Raw genomic sequence first — 13,539 nt, forward strand, 5'->3', positions numbered from 1 at the left:
AGAGAGAGAGAGAGAGAGAGAGAGAGAGAGAGAGAGAGAGAGAGAAATTAGTCTGTTGCCTTCTGTATATACCCCAACTGGGGATCAAACCCACAACCTAGATATGTGCTCTGACCAGAGATCAAACCTGCAACCTTTTGGTGTATGAGCTGATGCTCCAACCAACTGAGCCACTGGCTAGGGCTGTGTTGCAATTTTTCAAATGCTTTTTTGGTTTCTATTAGATGACCATGTGGGTTTTTTCTGTTCAATACAGTAATAGGGTATACTACATTGATTGATTTTCATGTATTGAACCACCTTGTTTTCCTGAAATACACCCATTTGGTCATGTCTTAGAATCCTTTAAATATGCTGCTGAATTCCATTTGCTAGTATTTGGTTGAGAAGTTTTGCATCTATACTTACAGGGGATATTGGTTTATAAATTTTCTATTTTTGTGATGTCTGTGACTTTGGTAACAAGATAACACTAGTCTCATATAATGAATTAGAAAGTGTTCCCTCTTATATCTTTAGAAGAGCCTGAGAAATATTTCTGTTAATTACTCTTTGAATATTTGGTAGAATTTACCAGTGAGGCTGTTTGGTTTTGGGCTTTTCTGTGTTGGCAGGTTTTTGATTACTGATTCAATCTCTGTCCTTCTTATAGGCCCGTTCAGATTTTGTATTTCCTCTTGAATCCATTTTGGTAGTTTGTGTGTTTTCAGGAATTTGTCTGTTTCATCTAGGCATCTAATTTGTTCACATGTAATTGTTCATAGTATTCTCTTATAATCCTTTTTATTTCTATAAGGTCAGTAGTAAATGTCCTCTTTTCATTCCATATTTTATTAATTTGAATGTTTCCTTTTTTCTTTAAAAGTATTCTTTAAAATTTGTCAATTTTATTGATCTTTCCAAAGATCCAACTTTTGGGTTTATTTCATTTTTCATATCTTGTCCTCTTCTCTGTTTTGTTTATTGGCATTCTAATTTTTATCATTTTTTTCCTTCTTTTTGCTTTGGGTTTAATTTTCCAACTCATTAAGGTAGGTAGTTACATTATTCATATAACAGTTGTATATTTCTTCTTTTTAAATGTAGGGATTTGCAGCTACAAATTTCCTTCTGCTTCCACTGAATCCTATTAATTTTGGCATGTTGTATTTTGTTTTCATTAATCTTAACTTATTTTCTAATTTCCATTGTCATTTTTTTTTCTTTGAGCCAATGGTTATTTAGTAGTCTTGTTTAGTTTTCACATATTTGTATATTTTTTCAAGTTTCCCTTTGTTATTGATTTCTAATTTCATTCCCTGTGGTCAGAGGACATACTTAGTATGATTTTAGTCTTCATATATTTATTGACTTATTTTGTGATCTAATGTATGGTTTATCCTCAAGAATCTTTAATGTGCACTTGAGAAGAACATGCAGTGTGCCTTTTGGGATCAACTGCTCTGTAATGTTTGTTAGGTCTTTTTGGTTTATAGTGTTATTGAAATCTTGTATTTCCTTATTGATCTGTCAAGTGTTTCCATCCATTATGGAAAATGGAGTATTGAAATCTGTACTCCATTATACTATCACTGTAGAACTGCATTTACCTTTTCTCAATTCTATTTTTGGCATATATTTTTTTGGTGCATAAAGTGTATATGTATTTATAATTGATATACCTTAATGGATTGACTTTTTAACATTGTATAATATCCTTTTTATCTCAACAATTTTTGTTTGAAAATCTACCTTGTCCGGTATTTGGAAAGCTACCCTAGCTGTCAGCTGATTACTGTTTGCATGGGATAGTTCCATCTCCCATAATTCTCAGGTGATGAACCAAGGAAGGTTGGTCTCAGAAGGCCTTGCGGCGTGACGCACAGCTCATCTCTGTGACGTGTTACGTGGTTGCCTCGCAAAAGTTGGTGTCGTAACGTAGTTGGCTTTGGTCTTTGTGAAGAAAACGAAGGTGTGAGGGAGGACGAAGGTAGGAGGGAGGAAAGAGGAGTAAGAGGAGGCGAGGACTGGGCTAGGACTGAACTAAGACTGAACAGAGAGCTGAGGGGAGGGGTGTGCGTGTTGGTGGCTGCAGCCTTTTCGGGTGTCAGCAGCAGGCACATCATTGCCTGTGAGGCAGTCAGTTGAGTAGGCCACAATGGCCATGAATGTGGACTTTGAGGAATATGCCAGTGGGTTCCGCCATGATGAGGTGATCAGTTTCATCAATAATGAAGTCCTTAGTAACGGCGGTGGCCTGGATTTCTACACTACTTTCCGCTTGCAGTCATGGACCGAGATAGAGGATCGGCTTCAGGCCATCCTGGCTGACCCTGAGTTGCCGAGCACCGTCAAACGGGCTTGTACTTGGAGCGCGCTGACCTTGGGCGTCCGTGTTGGTGCGAGGCAGCGCGAGCAGCTGGTATGTCGGGTCCAGCAGTTGCAGGACCGGGTAAAGGACCTTGAGGGGACTTCCTGGGCTCTGGCTCCTGAGCTGCATAGGCTGCGCAAAGAGCGTGACGAGATGGCCTCTCAGCTGCACTTCACACAGACCGCCCTGCAACAGGCACTGAATGAGCGTGATGTGCTTCATGGGAGGCTGCTCCAGGTTGAGACGTTGGGCAACATGACCTTGATGGCCCATGAAATAGTGCCTGGGCCTAAACCTGAGCAGCTCGAGGCCATGGCATTGCCCCTGAATGAAGGGCAGCAGAGAAATGTGGAGGTCATGTGGATGCCTGGTTGTCCCTGGACCCAGGTCATGCAGCCGCTTCTGCCAGTGCCATACCCATTTCTAGTTTACCCACCATTCCCAATGGCATACCCATCCTTGCCACTTCTACCACCACCACCAGTATTCATGGAAACAGAAGCAGCAGTAATCTCACCTAAGATGCCTTCCCTGGGGAACAATCCCTCTGGCCCTTGGGCTGCAGTGGGGGCCCAGGAGGAGATGACCTCACTGCAGAACCGGAGGAACTACAGGCAGAAGGAAGATTTTGAGATCTTCCAGGACACAGTCCCCTTAGGAGACAGCAACAGCTTTAGCCAGGAACAAGGTACAGAGAAGCCCCAGGGGGTGGTCAACCTAAGTGACAATAAGAATCACAGCCAGAAAAATGGTGCAGTGGGGCCCCAGGTGATGGCCCCCCTTGGGGATAGCTACAGCCACAACCTAGAACAACATCTAGAGAAGCCCCAGGGCAGGGTTACCAAGGGTGACAGGAACAAAAGCCACCGCAAAAAAAAAGATCCAAAGATGCCCCGGGGGACTGTCCCCTTGGGGGGCAGCCAAAGCCAAGGAGGTGATCCAGAGAAACCCCAGCCAGTTCCCCTGAGGGGTAGTAGGAGCCTTGACGTGAGACAAAATCGAAAGAAACAGCGGCCTCAGGGGCACAAATTTTGCCAACCAAAACAGAAAAGAGCCTCAGAATCCCAGCGCCGGAAGGCGTCTGCCCCACGTGACCCTCCAAAGAATTGGGACTGTCCACAGTGTAATACGATGAATTATTCATGGCGCAAGGCCTGTTTTAGATGCAGGATAGTCTATGTTGCAGATGAGCATGGAGACCTGAACCCAGGACAAACTCATTAATTTCAGGAAGGTAAGTAAGAATGGAAACACTCTAAAGAAGAACCAATTTCCTAAGACCCCCCTTCTGATGAAAAAAACAAAAAAAACACAAAAAATTCATTTTACAAAAAAATTTGAAACCAAAGTTATCATAGAAAAAATTAAATAAAATAATCCATTATCCCAGTACCCAAAGTAACAACTTTATTATGGTAGGTGCACAAACACAAACACATATGTATTTATATATTTTTTCTTTAGTTTATTTATTTTAAATTAAATCTATCAGGGTAACATTGGTGAACAATCTCTTTTTTAAATGAACTTGAAAAAACATGGACTGCTTGTGAGTATCACACTCTTTAAATAGAGGATTTCTTCTAACTGCATTTAAGTTTGCCGGTGGTGGGTTCTGGATGGCTGATGTTAATTGGTTGACACTTGCAGACGCTGAAGCCATGAAGCCTTTTTTTTTCTCCTTTTCCACTCCTTTCTGTTTTCTTATTGACCTCCTTTTCCTGAAAATGCCATGTCTTTGGCTAGGAACAGAGTTTTTTAGAGTTATATGCTATATTGAATTTTAGGACTGCTTTTCCTTGAAAATGCTATTGTTCCTTTGTAAACTACTGCAGCATTCATGTTTATTTCTTGTTTTTGTTTCAGTTTTACAGGTGAGGGACCATTTTTGTGTTTCTGAGCCCCACGAAATTTGGAACTCGCTTGATAAAGAAGCTGAGCCTGTCCCATTAGAAGATTTCCCAAGAGCCTAAGAAATCACACCAGCCAAGAAATGTGAGAAGTGGGGGAAGAAGAGATACTTTGGCATTCATCAGGGGGAAAGGGGAGAACAAAATAATTTGTGTTAGAATTTAATTTTTCTGTTGGGACAAGTAATTAATTCATAAGATCGCAGTGCTAAATTCCACAGATAGCAAATTTGATGAATTTCATGAAATGTATTAAACAGAGTTATTCTCTAGTATGTGTTTGGAACCTGACTTGTTTATTAAATATCTGGTGGCCACATTATAACCTTAGTTAATGAGTTTGGTTAGATTACAGGAGAGAGCATAATTTGAGATACAAAATAGATCAGAGGTGACTTTGCCTTGTATGTAATACAAACTTTGGGTAAACCCAATTGAAATAACATCCAGATAGTTTTGCAGTTTTGATAGCAATGTCAAACTTTCATGAAAGGACTTGAGGAACATAACTGCTCATCTCATTAGTCCCAGATGAGACAGACGAGCAGTGGCAAATTTTGGGAAAGTGGCCTCACAGGAATGCAAGCAGGACTTTTCTGGTCTGCTTATTTCCTCCCTTGAGAGGGACAGCTATCCTCTCAAGGATAGGGAGGGAGGGGGGCTTCTGTGGGGCCTTCGATCATTTTGTTGTCTGAAAGACCACTGGGTGACTGCCTTAAAGAAAGGCAGTGCTTAGGGGGTGCTGGTTGTATACGCAAGCCCTGAGCCATGGCCACTTGCATCTCAAGTCCCTTTCCAGTCAAGAGTGGATGAAGAGCAAAAGGAATTCCAAGGACAGACCTCGTGCTTCTCTTGGGAGGACTAGCTGGGTTAAAAATAGACTGAACTGGGCGGGACAGGCACTCTTGAGAATGCCTCTGTGCTTCTTGTCTTCCACTTGGTGTGTTCTCTGTGGGTCCCCAGAGGCAGGTGGAGCCTAGGGGGTGGGAAGTTAGATCAGCCTCCAGTTTGAACAAACGATGTCCTAGGGTTTCCCCTCTGAGATCCGCCCAGCTCACCAGGCTCAACCTTTGTCAGGATTTTCTGATTCTAACTAATAATGAAGCGTGTGCATTTTCCTGCTGTGTCTTCTGCGTAGTGTGTATCTCGGGTACGTTTGCTCAGAGGCTGCAGCTTCGATCTGCAACGTCCTTCCTTCCCACTGAGGTGAAAGGTCAATCTCATTCACTACTGAAGGGGCCCGCCTCTTCCCGTCCCTCACTTAAGAATGGGAGGGAGGGGGATTCTGCGGGGCCTTCTCTACTTCGTGATTGTCCCTGCTACCCTCACTGTCCAAGTGCACATGGTCCTCCGAAAGTGGGCATCTCTGCTGCTCCTGGGCCTGTGGGGTATGAGAGGTGAGGTGGGGAGGGGTTTCTGCCTAGGCTACCGGACCTAATGCCTTGGGTCGAGCCTCCCTGTGGGTACCGTTTCTCTGAGACCCTGTCCCTCTCGGTAGGAATTTCTCTCCTTATTTATTTTTTCAACTTTATTTTTGTTGATACTATTCCAGATGTCCCCCTTTCCCCTCCTTTGCCCACCACCACCCAGCTCCACTCCTGCATTTCATTTCTGTTTTCCGAGGTGCTGTCCCCTTCCTCCAGTCCACAATCCCATCAAAGTGCTCAGGATTCTGGAGAACAACCAGATTTAGTCTGCTAACCAGATAAATGTTCCCTGAAGCAAATGTGGGCGGCTCCTACCCGCTTGGTGTGGGGGCTGAGATGGGGCAGAGCACAGAAGTGATCCTGCCCCACCAGCTTTGTCTTCTCTCAGAGGCCTGATTGCCTGGAGGCCTTGGTTACTTGGGAGGGCACTGGGGAGGAAGGAGACCATTGGGAACGTCGAGCTAAAGCTCCGTTTTCTGGGTTAGGGCTGGCTTTGTGATAATCTTGCGTGTGCTGATAGCTCCCTAGAATTTTGGGAGGATGGGATGCAGTTTAGACTTGAGAATGTTTCAACATTATCCATTTTGATGCACAATCAGGTCATTCTGGATCTCACCATGGTTGCTTCCTTTACGGTTTCAAAACCTGACCTTAACCCTAATCCTGTGCATAGCTTTTATATAGTTTAATATGATTAAAGTCTTTCAGGGCTGACTTTTCCGAAAGCTACCTGAATCATTGAGGCTGTGAAATCATTGCTTTTTTTTTGCAGGGCGGTGGGGGGTGGGGCTGGGTACACACAAGAAAAGGCAGCAGGTTTCTGAGGCAAGAACCTGGACTTTTGGGGTTAGAGAGACCTGAATTCAGATATTTGCTCTGCTAGTCACTAGCTGTGTGACCTTGAACAAGTTACTGAACTTCTTTGATCCTCCCAAAAGTGCTGGCTCCCTTCTGCCGTCAGGGTTCTGCTCTGTGACAATGCACTAATGGGTATAAGGGATTATTAATGATAGCAAGAACTACCATTGAGTGCTTACTATGTGTCAGGCACCCCTTTTGGTGACTGTAAGATGTAATAAGCACTCAAGTTAATAGTTCTCTAAAAGTATTATAACCCCCATTTTACAGCCATGGTAACTCAATACCCAAATTTGGGAATTGGTGAAGCCTGGCTGCAAAGTAAAGTTTTACTGGTTCTAATGTCTGGGCTCTTTCTAGTATATCACACTGCCTTAACCTTTTATCCTTACTTTTACTTTATACTTCCTTTAAGGGTATTTGCACTTTAACATCACTGCCTAAATCCAGTGAACTGACGGTAATGCAGAGACTTGAAACCACGGTGGCAGGATCTTTCAGAAACTGATATCTACAGACCACAAAATACGATAGAACAATTGATGAAAACTAGTGTTTGATGTATATTGGTCTTATTTCTTTCCATAGAACAGGAGCCCATCACAAGCAGTCATGCTCACTTCCACAGAGTCTGTCTACCACAGTGCCCAGCACAGAGGATGCCTTCCCTACATGCATGCTGTTTGCTTGATTTGTACAGTCATAATAATTTTAAAAGCTAGATATTCTTACTGGCACTTCTTCTAATACTGACTCTAGGGGAGATATGATGGTTTTCTATAATTCCTTTGTGCCCCAGAAAAGTCGGGTGATGATGGAGTCGTTCTTTTAGAATCTCTCAAGCTTTGGGGTATGTGACCATCTAGGCTAGGCTGCCAGTGGGTAGGTCCACCTATTATTTCAGGACTGAAAAAAAAATAAGGTGGCACTTGAGGCAGTGGGAGTGATTTGATTGAGCAGGTTGGCCTTATAAAAAGTTCTGCAGAGCCTGAGTTCAGTGCTGTTAAGACAGATCCTGTCCTGATTGCTTATCTAAAGCCTGTCTGAATTCCTCCATTTTTGTTTTAAGCAGCTGAGGTGCCAGCTCTAACTGTCCAGCATATAAGCATGTATATTTCTCAGGGAGAAAGCAGGGGGAAAGGAGACTTCAGAAGCTTCAGACTCATGTTGCAAAATGGAGAATGGAATTAATGTTTTTAAAACCATGCTACTAAATCTACGACAGAGTGGCAAAAAACACATAATTTCCTTATTGCGTGCTAGGTAAATACCAAATAGTAGCAGATTCTTATTATGTGGTGCAGGCACTGTGCATTGCTTTCTCGAGTGGTTTCCTCACTTCTAGCACATGATAGAGTGAGTGTGTCCACTGGCACTGAGCCTCACATAAACTTTAGGATATCAAACAGCCCTGGCCCCCGACACTATGAAGTTGCTGTTGAACAGATTTTCTTGTTGACTGTATTTGCTCTTTGGCACTTCAGACAAGTATTTAGGACCACAATGAAATAGTCATAGGAAGTGCTACTGCACTGCATATCTACATCCCTAGGGGACCTACTACAATTAATTCCTTGAGTACCACTCCTTATTTGGTTCTCTGTTGGAAGCACTCTATTCAATGGACCTAAGAATCAATCCCTCCAGTAGGTCAGATCTTGGTCCATCTAGCCCGACTTCTCTGGGGCACAAAGGAATTATAGAAAACCATCATATCTCCCCTAGAGTCAGTATTAGAAGAAGTGCCAGTAAGAATATCTAGCTTTTAAAATTATTATGACTGTACAAATCAAGCAAACAGCATGCATGTAGGGAAGGCATCCTCTGTGCTGGGCACTGTGGTAGACAGACTCTGTGGAAGTGAGCATGACTGCTTGTGATGGGCTCCTGTTCTATGGAAAGAAATAAGACCAATATACATCAAACACTAGTTTTCATCAACTGTTCTATCGTATTTTGTGGTCTGTAGATATCAATTTCTGAAAGATCCTGTGTATCAAACAGCACTATTTAATAAATAATCATTTTCTCATTTAAAGTTAAGAAAGCCTGTATATCTACAGTCCCTTCATAACAAGTTGATATAATCCCAACTAAAGGTGGTAGCTTGCCATTGAAGTTTAAGATTTTTTGTGAGGATACCATGAATATTATCATTACTATTACTATTGCTATTATTATTATTATTATTACATGCAGCCTAACATGGGCAAATGGACCATTTTACTAGACAGCCAATACCTCAGAATCCGTCATTGTTTCCTTCTTTAACTTCTATGAACTTTGGGAAGACAAGTTAGGAACAACTTCTGTAGAAAGCTAGAAGTTTTAGTACATGGTAAGTACCAGTAAGTGCTAAAGGATTTTAGAGGAGTCCAAGTTCAGTATGTACCATTTTGGGATGCAAAACAAAGCTTCACAATAACCAGATGGTTTCATATTGTGCCCCTAGTCAACAAAAAAGTTGCTAGGGATGTTAACTTTGTTTTACTTCGAAATAATATGCAGTATTACAGCCTCACCTGTGGCATTCTCCAGCTCTTTGTTTTTTATGTTTATATCTACTATTTAGTTTTTATTCTTCATTCTGCACTACATTACAAAATAATTGCGCTCAAGGCAGAAACCTGTGATTACTTTTGTGGTAGGCAGCATTAAACCATACCCCAGTGTTTATAAAATGATGACAAAGAGCTCTCTAAGGGCTTTGTCGGCAAGTAAAAGTTTTAGGATATTTAATCTCATTTATTTTTTGCTTGATATATATTTATTTTGATCATTCAGTGAGACATGTTTGTTCCAGGGAAAAAAGGACTGAGAAAGTCTTGAAAAAAAATTTCACGCTTCTACCACTACAGTTCCTGATATTGTCTAGACAGTTTTAAAACTTCAGAACATATAAGATCTTCTTTGTAAAAGACTCACACTATTGAGCTCTCCTGTTAATCAATGTTTATAACATTTTTTAATGAAATATTTATTCATGAGAAGGAAAAAAAATAATGTCAACATTGCATCTGTAACTACAAAATGCATTTAGAAAGCCACCATTAGCTATTTTGTTTGCTGGATTATAACATTCCATTGGTACTTACAAAGCTGCTCAGGAGAAACATTTATATAGTCCAGTTTATTCCATTCCTTTGCCAAATATTGGTGTTTGTGATGTGTAGATTAAAGTGGTTATCCATGGTTTAAAATAGAGGCTTCTTAAAAAATGTTCAGGCAATATATATATATATATATATATATATATATATATATATATGTGTGTGTGTGTGTGTGTGTGTGTGTGTGTGTGTGTGTATAGATGAAATAACAGTCTCTTGGACTTTAATTTTATAGTTTAAGCTCCAGTGGTAGAACTTTATTTGTGAGCCTCCCAGAAAGAAAACAGATGTTTAGAAGGAAAGATGGAGCCTTTTTTTTTTTTAACACAGAAGTGATATTTTCTTGTACTGATATCATACCCCAAGTGCCTGCACCAGCATGAAGGGAGGTAGAAGATTCAGTCATGATCCAAAAGTGAGTGGGTTGATGAGACCAAACTGGCTACATGTCGATTTATTTGTCTGTCAGGTGCTAAGATGTGAGATGTGCAGAGTTGTTTCTATAAACCAAAATGAGGCAGACCACAGGATAGACGGTAAATGATGAATGTGAAAGAAGTCAACATCAGAAAAGGTACACTCCTTGAGGCGAATAAGCCACACTCTGCAGAGGGTTATCTCTACAAAGGGAAAGAGGAGGGGAAAACAAAGGAACTTACTTGGTGTGGGTACTGTGTTAGGATCTGGGTGTGCAAAGAATGTGATTACAACATCCTCTCTGTCTTTGTGGAGTTCACAGACTAGTAGGGAAAAAACCTTTGATTATCTCTTAGATTCCAGGCACATAACACGTCATTTCATTTTATCTTCACAGGGAAAGATAAGTAAAAACTGGCTAAGAGTGGCCTTCATTTGGCCCAGAAAAAAGAGAATTTTATCTTGTGTATCCAGGGCTGCCCATCATAGAAGATGCCCAGACCATATAAGAAAGATAAACTGTCCAGTGTTCTATTACTTTGGCTAGACGAGCTTAGGATCCAGATTCCAGACCTGTAAGCCTGGGCGGATAGACCTTGACTCTGTAAGAACCTCCCAAGACACACTAACCAATGAGGCCCAGACTAAAACAATGTATCTGATCTCATAAGACATGTAGATAGATACAGACATGCTACAAATGAGATCATAAGAACAGTTCGCCCTTGAGAAGTGTAGAATAATAAAATAACAGTTGTTAGATAGGTGACCGAAGCCCAACCAATCCAGTGCAGTGACCTCAGAATTAATCTTGGGAGGTAGAAGAGGATAGTGGTAAAAGCACAGGCTTTGAAGTCAGCAGCTTATGTTCAAATCCTGGGCCTGACACTGACCAGTTGTCTTACCCTGGGCAGGCTACCTCTGAGTTTTGTCTTCCCCATGGGTGAAATGATAATATATGTTTCATCGGGTTGTTTAAATAAATAAATACCATTTATGCAGAGTGCTTAGCAGGAATGCCTGAAATGTAATATGCAGTTAATAAACATTAACTATTATTCCAAGAATAAAATCTCAGAAACAGGCAGAGTTTCAGCTAGAATTTACGAAGCACCCTCTGAGTCACAAGGAGATAAAATTAGGACCAGTTAAAGGAACAGTACATAACAGACAGAAAGATAAAGAATTTGCACTCTCAAGTAGGTTGCACAGGTTTAGAATATAAGTGGAGTTAGATGTCCCTAGAGCCCTAGAGCCTAGTCCCTATGTCCCTAGAGCCCCATCCTTTCCTCTATCACAGCTCTAATAAGTGAATTCTAATTGTTTGTTGCTTGTCTCTCTTCTTTGCTAGACTCTGAGATACTTGAGTGCATGTATGCGCTTTTCTTCTGTCTAACCTAGGTAGCTCTTACAGTGTCTGTCATACAGTAGATGCTCATAAATGTTGGTTCAAAGAATGAACATATTTAAAATAGGCTTAAATGAACACACATAACAAGCCTGTCTCTGGCTTCTCACGTGCTGAAGGGCATTGGAAAAATTAGCCTCATAGATAAACTCTAAGATTATCAAAAGGAGGTGCTCTTTAAAAAAAATTAAATTTTTTCTCATTTTTGTAAAGGAAGTGAATTTTAGTTTCAAGAGAATGTGTAAACTCACCACAAGTGACAATATTATAACACTGTCACAGGAGAATTCGCACCTATAAATGAACTAGTTGAAGAACAAAGTTAGTTTTGGAAGGTTAGAGAAAAAGATTCTGAAATGTCACATCCACTCTGTAAAACTGACTCTCCTTGTCATCATCCTTTTAATCTACCTGAGTTTGAGAATAGCCTAGAGCATTTGAAATGAAGACAATTAGCACCTCAGACAGGGCATCCACATGCAAAATTCTGTCACCTCTCGGAGGCTCTGGAGGTGACAAGTTTAGATAAGAAGACACTTTCAACCTTGGCTGACAGTTTGTCAATGCTTTTATATTTGATTTAAATGGCATCTATATTCTAAACGGCGGCATAGTTCGCTTTCAACTACGAATCTCTCTTCCTACACATCAGGATTTTTATTTTTCAGGCCATTTAAAAACAAGAACAAAAAAATCCTCCCTCTACGGGGTGAGAACGGAGGAAACAGTTCTTGCTTCTTGCACACAAGTGAGTTAAGTCCATTTCCCCTCTGTTTCTCTTTAAAATATGCCTGGCTTTCCTTTAAAGCTCAGAATGGTAAAGCTGGGAGTAGCCCTAGGGGGTCACCGGGTTCAAGTCCATTTGACCGATGGAGAAAATGAGGCTCAGAGAGAGGAAGTGATTTAGGGGCAATATAATTCGACTCTCGCCATTGCTGGACTAGTCTGCCTTCCAATTCATCTACCCATTTCAAAGGTGGGCCAGAGGCATGTAGAATCAAATGAGTATGTGAGTGTGTATGCGCGCGCGCTTCTCTTATTTCCTTGAGAGCGCTGATTTTGTTCATCCATTCACTCACTCAACAAATATATATTTTTTTTGTAGAAAAAAAAAGCATCTAATATATGGCAGACACGGAGGATACAGTAGTGACCAAGGTACACTAAATCCTCCATCACTGACCCTACATTCTCATGGGGGAGACAGACAATAACAATCAGATAATTCTGCTTATAAGTGGATTATACTTGTACTTGGGGCCCATTCTTCCTAACTTTCTACTGGTGCCTCCATTGCTCCCCTCTTTCATTTTCCCCCTTTCCTCTCTTGCGAGTATGGTGAGAGAGAAGGAAAAGAGCCCTTTCAATCCCTCTTTCTCTACACTTTAAGCTCAGCATGAAGTTTTGAATTTGCTCAACTCAGGTTTAGTACCAGCATAGCACTAGAGTGAAGATGTCAGTATTTTTCATCAACACTTCAGTAGTGGGTTGGCTCAGCTGTCAGCCTGCTTGTGAGATGACAATGAGGTACTGGATGTGAGAGTTGTACTATTACCTTATAATTTCTCTGTTCTTTTTTTATACGATTTTCGTTGTGCTGAACCCCGTCATACCTGGCTGCTTTGACAGGTGTGTTATTTCAGCAACACAGAACAAAACAGTGAATGAAAAGAAGAATGCATGGTACGTTTTTGCTGTCAGGTCCAGGTTGCTTTGTTCCTAAGTTTGTGCATGATTTGTTCAGTGTTGTTCAGAGACAGAGGAGGTTAGGTTTCATTTTCAACCTATGAGATCCTGAACATTCTCACAGTTTACCTCACAGGTGGGCTGTTGTCCATATGCACTGGATGAAGGGATCTTCTTCCCTGTTTTCTTTCGTGTTTGAAACTGCATCATTGTGATTAATTTCTCTGGGCTTATCATTTGCCCACTAAAAATATAAAGAGTTCAGGGAGGACTAATCTCTCAGGTCCTTAACGCTGGTGTCTGCATTCGCTTACCAAATCCATTTCTTCCTCGACCCAAAGCATGCAGAAAGGGGACAGGTGAAGTGGGCCCT

The sequence above is a fragment of the Pteronotus mesoamericanus genome, unplaced genomic scaffold (assembly GCF_021234165.1).
Source record: "Pteronotus mesoamericanus isolate MK-2021 breed Mesoamerican mustached bat unplaced genomic scaffold, CSHL_Meso_final contig_40, whole genome shotgun sequence".
Lineage (NCBI taxonomy): Eukaryota > Metazoa > Chordata > Mammalia > Chiroptera > Mormoopidae > Pteronotus > Pteronotus mesoamericanus.